Source organism: Lagopus muta, chromosome 1 (genome assembly GCF_023343835.1).
Source record: "Lagopus muta isolate bLagMut1 chromosome 1, bLagMut1 primary, whole genome shotgun sequence".
Lineage (NCBI taxonomy): Eukaryota > Metazoa > Chordata > Aves > Galliformes > Phasianidae > Lagopus > Lagopus muta.
The window spans coordinates 21,288,681-21,294,371 of record NC_064433.1 but is presented as its reverse complement, the minus strand read 5'-3'; the positions used below and the strand labels follow the sequence as shown (position 1 = coordinate 21,294,371).

General features: G+C 37.0%; 1 long non-coding RNA gene across 1 annotated transcript; it reads left to right on the top strand.

Annotated features, from left to right (window-relative positions):
* Positions 1–723: 723 nt before the first annotated feature.
* On the top strand, positions 724–5,150 carry LOC125692721 (uncharacterized). The gene is made up of 3 exons (XR_007376811.1): positions 724–790; positions 1,786–1,926; positions 3,806–5,150. It is a non-coding gene; the product is annotated as an uncharacterized LOC125692721 (long non-coding RNA).
* Positions 5,151–5,691: the final 541 nt, after the last annotated feature.

The following is a 5,691-nucleotide window of genomic DNA, read 5'->3' as shown; positions in this document are numbered from 1 at the left end:
TGTAGAAATTTGGAGGAATGCCAACTTTTTTTTTTTTTTCCCCCGTTTTCTGTACTGATTTGGTGGTATCTTGCATGGAGTGATTAGATCAGTTTTTTGAGAACTGCATTGGCTTTTTTGACCAACAACTGCGGGCTCTGTACAGGGACAAAGCAAACTTGTTTAGCAGAGCAGCGAACACGGTGTTGCTTCAGAGGACTGTAAGTGATCTTTTAGTGCTGACCAAATCAGCAGGACTCTTTTTCAGTTGTAAGCAGAAGTATGAGCTTGAGACTGCTCTCTGTGGGCAGAGATGTGCAATTGATATTCACAAAGTCACAGAAGTCCTTGAAGGATTTATGACCCAAACAGGACTAGAAATGTGTTTTTCAATCTTTTATCGAATTGCTTTTGCCTCATAGCCTTGGCACTAACCTGCATGCTTGGCTCTGCTGTGCCTGTTATGTGTCAGAGAGGGTAATAACAAAATCCTTTTGTTCTTGCTACATGCATACAAACATTACTGGAGGTAGTTTGATTTATGCTACTACACCAGACATTTCTCTGTCAGCAAAGAGAACTACCAAATTTGACAAATTGAACCACTCTTCTCAAAACACTTTTCAGGAAATCAATTTGACTGTTTCACCTGGCAGGCTTGTAAATTCCCAAACCCTGATGTTGTTTGAGATGAAAAATGCTGCATAATATAAGGATGATTTTTTTTTACTTTCTTTGCATCCCAGATACTTGTTCCAGCTTGCAATTCATGAAGCAGATTGTTCACAAAGCCTTCAGTGATTTCCTGTATGTGAGTACACTGTTCACTCTGCTCATCATCTGAAAACAGCTACAGGAAATGATCATTGCTAGTTTTTGACAACAAGAACCTTAGCATTCCCCTTTCTATTTTCTGTTACTAAAAAGAAGTATGAAAAATCCAACTCATTTTATCTGAACATAGTATTACTAATTCTGGGTTGTAGGAGATCAGAGGGATTTTTACAGAGATCAGGTAAAAACTAAGGGAAGATGAGAACTTGAGAATTATGCTAGTAAATTAAATCTACTGAGAATATTTCTGGATCCTGCCGCCGGCTGATACAGAAAAACCTGCTCCTAATCACTGTTACCCTGGGAAATACAGTGGCTGCATGAAAACTACCTGTTGGAAACCTTCACTGGAATTTTCTAACTCCAGTAACACACCCAGGAAGTCTTTGGATGAGTTACAGATGGCACATGACAAAATCTTGCAGAAAACCCCCAAAAACCTTGCCGGCACAGGCAGTTAAGTTCCACAACTCAGGAAAAGCAATACATGTTGCATAAAGAGCCAGCAGTGTGTGATGTATTTACAAGGGCTGCTCCAAAATTAATGTCTCCTATAGCATCATTTTGGCCCATGAAATGAGGTGGTTGGTGGCGGTACGGCAGTAGAGGTTGCACCTTCCTGCCAGTATTCCATTACTTTGTTACTGTGTGAGAGATGGCAGCAGAGGGGCAGTCTGACAAAATAATGTCTGACATGAAAGTGCATATAAGCAAAGGTGTTGTCATTGAATTCTTCCATGCAGAAAAAATTGCACCCTCTGAACCTTCTGAACAATGTGATCTAGCTGTAGGTGTCCCAGGTTGCTGCTGGGGAGTTGGACTAGATGACCTTTAATGGTCCCTTCCAATTCAAATGATTACATGATTCTATATATGATATTATATAATATAATGCAATATGTATATATATATATACATAAATTGTATAATCAATGTATATATAACGCATACCATTTTGCTTCTCTCTTCCAGTGGAATTTCGTCTAAGAAAGAAAAAAATTATCCCCTTAGAAATTTTACTGCAGGCTTAAAAAATATAATTTATGGATTTCAATGCTGTAAAAATGTGATTTCCCTCGAAAGAAACCATCATAATTTTATTAAGTATCTGAGGTAAGTTATTACAAGCCCTTCTGACTAGCCTTGTGTTTTCTTCTTTTTGTCCTAGATCAAATTTCCCTCCTCAAAAGTATTGGCAGGTGCTCACAAAGTTATGAATCCAGCTCACAACATTCAGAGTGGTAGCTGGCAATTCAAATGGAAGAAACCAGCATTTTTTCTTGGGATGTTTATTTTTTATAAAGCTCCCTATAACTGTATTAAAAAATAATCAGACATTACACAAGACTAATGAGTAGCTGTGTTAGCCCAAACTATTTCCCTTGAAAAATGCTTAAAGGTAAATTTATGTTTCTATGATCCTAGAAAGCCAGAGGCCAGTTTAGTTTCTCTTATGATTAAGACTAGCTTGAGGTTATCCAAATTTGCACAGCAATCTATTACTCCAGCGCTCAAACTGTTTTGCCAATACTAATGCTGCTTCTAGTGACCTTTCACTGTTGGTGGTGGTGATGTAGCCATGGAAGTTTAAATATAAAATAAATATAATATAAACACAGAGTGGCAATAGTTGAACTAACTAGTAGAATTGGAGGAAAGTGAATGCTTCTAAATGTTAATCCATTATGGGGCAACTCTTAGCATACCTCTGCCCCAGACTAGAGAAAAGTTGGAGGAGGACAAAGAGAGTGAAGCAAAATTGATGAACGAAGTAATCTCGCTTGGTAGCTTGTTCTGTCTTGAATTTTTGTCAGCTGAAGAGTCCTTCTACCACAGTTATTTGCAACACTTCAGTGCTATCTGGATATCAAATGGAGCTGTTAATCCTGGTCAGAACATTTATTTAACTTGTTTGATAAACACCATTAAGAGTTAATCAGTGATGCTTCTGAGGGCAAAAACACCAATACTTCAAATGCTAAGCTTATGAATTGAATAATGGAATCGAAAGCAAGAGTCTAGAATTGGTGAACGGAATATCTCTTTTGATCTGTATTTCTAGGTTTTTATTCTTTCTAAATTTAACTAACTCTAATCATGGATGAAATGACCAGGATGGTATGTGTTTGTGTACTTTATATCTTTCCAGGAACCAGCTGGCATTGTAATCCAAGTACTATTTTTTACAATACCAAGATCAATACTGAAAATGGGAGAAGTAATAAGCACTTTCCCATAAAGTCAGAACATCATCTACCAAATAATAAATAGGCTGAACCATTGCTGTGTTTTCTGGAATGCTACTTATCCACAAGGACCTATTTAATTATTTCTTTGGTTTTATTGGTCTATCTACAGTCATTTACTTTTCCTTCACAGTCTGTTACCCAGGGTAATTCTAACTTTAATGAGACTGGGATGTTTTGCTACAGAAGTAGGGGGACAAGTTAGAGGCCCTGCTGAGAACATTTTCCTCCTAGTAGTGAAAATATCTTCTGCTGAGGCTCCTGGCTCCTGAGCTCCTACGTGGAATAGCTGACAAGACCCTGAGGACACTGAGAGACCTTAGTACCACACCTGGGTCCCCCAACCACCCAGCCTGTCCTCTGCCATGAACCCCATGAACCTAAATCCTGGACCCCTTGTCCTCATCACTGCTACACTGTACAGCTCCTATTTTCATTACTCTCCCTGCCATTCCTGAGCTGTTGATTTGATTTTCTGGATGGTTGCTATGCCTGATTTGTTTCCTGTGGTTTGTCTGCTTAACTGGACCCTCACTGGACGTCTCTGCTATGCTCACCCTGCTCAGATACCACGGGCCTGTGTGCTGATGGAGACTGTGATGCCTTTGCTTAGCTAACCTCACCTGTGGCTTCCCCTCCTTGTGAAGTAGATTGCCCATTTCTGCTCCACAGCAGTAGTTTTGATAAGGAATGGGGTTTGTCTTGTGATCTTTTGTTAATCCAGTGTTTGTTTCCTTCTTGTAAAGCTAAATCCAACAGGACACATGGTCTGCAGCACTGTGTGAGATCTACTTCTATCCCCAGAGCAGCTGGGTCCCTGGTGCACAGTTCAACCACATCATCAAGGCTGATTTGGACTGGAATGCCACTCAAATCCCACTTCTGTGATTTCATTTTAAGATGAAAGCCTTAAAAAAAAAAGCTGAAATCTATTCCAATGGCCTACTATTCCTGTGATTTGTCATTACAAAACTATTTAGCCTAATCTTTAAATGCCTTAGAAAAAATGGCATATATATGAAGTTAGCACCCACTAATTTCAGTAATAAATCCCTGTTGTTTCAGTAAAGTTCAATAAAGCTAAAGTTTTTTATGCTTTTAAAGACTTCATCTGCACTAGCAGTCATGTAATGTTAGCTTAAATGATCAACCAGATGGCAGTGGAAGCAGAGAGGCTTTAAACAGAGCTTTCTGAATAATCTGCCCTGAATCTAAAGGAGAACTTTAATTTGGTTGGAATAAGTGTGAGCTTGTATGAGTACATGTATTTTTTAACCAAGCTGTCTATGTAACACAATTTATGTAGCACGAGAATCTAAAAAGAAGCTCAGTGTGAAGGCAAAGCATAGAGTCATTCAGCAGAGCTATTTTTAAAAGACAAAAGGGTAAAGATAGTGAAAGGAGCAAACAGACTTTAAGACAGGTGTTTTATTGAATTTCTTGTTGAAAAGCAAGAACAAAGATGTAAATATTGCACGCTGTCCTTTTGCTTCAATTCTTTTTTTGTTTTTCTGCCCTTTCTGTTTAAAACACTTCGGCATCAGTTTCATCACAGCGTCAGCCTAGTTTGCTATTAGCTTAAATGTACTCCTCTGAGACAATAATCTGAAAAATTCTATAGAAAATCAGTGATCCCAGACAGAATGTATGAGATAAGAATTAATCATAAATAATAATTATAACTTGGGAGTAGTAGCTCTCCTCAAACTAGGAGCTTGAAATGTTGCATGATGCTAATGTTGTTTGATTGCTGCTTTATTTCTTAACTACCTCTGAAAAAATGGGCAAATCTTTCTTGCTGTCAGGAAACTCTCACCATAACCATATTGCACATACGGGCCCACTTCACACAAAGCATGAGAATATACAATTTGCATTTTAAACTACCTGCTTTAACCATTTTATTATAGACTATGTCTATTAAACCTTAAAATGTTGCTTTTTGGAAATACCGTAGTAAAAGTTAGAAAGAAAATATGTACAACCTTCCAGCATATGGCTCATGAGGGCTAGCTAATGTTTTAAATGTTTATTAGATATATATTTTCATGACTTCATTTAATTTTTATTATATTTTAGAACATTATCAATAATGCTGTCAGTCATTTTTATACAAGTAAATTCTATAAGTTTTGTTTTCCTTATTATGATGTGTTGTTTTTATGTGTGTTTTTTTTTTTTTTAATTTAATCCTGGTCCTTTTTTATGAGTTTCAGTAATTGGCCTAAAATTTTCAGTCCCATTTTTCACATGGAACTTATTAAAACAAGGTTGTATAAAATTGTTGGTTTTGTTTTCTGTTGTTTTTTTTCTTGATAGTGATAAAAGCTCTGACTCCTATGACATCGACTGAAAGCAACTTGAAAAATCTTATAATTGAAGACCTTTTCTTCTTTCTTTTGTTGTTGGAAAGAATAAACAAAAGCAAATGCACAATAATTTAATTTTCTGAGGAACAGAAAGTATATTCAAACAAGCAAAACATCTCAGTTTTGCCTTACTCTAATTTCAGTTTCCCTGTTTCTGTTATTTGTTGAATGTCCATCCCATTCCACCTCATCCCAGTGTCGTGGAAATGAGAAACACCAATGAGAAGGAATAGATAGTTTATATTATTATTGTTGTATGTCTT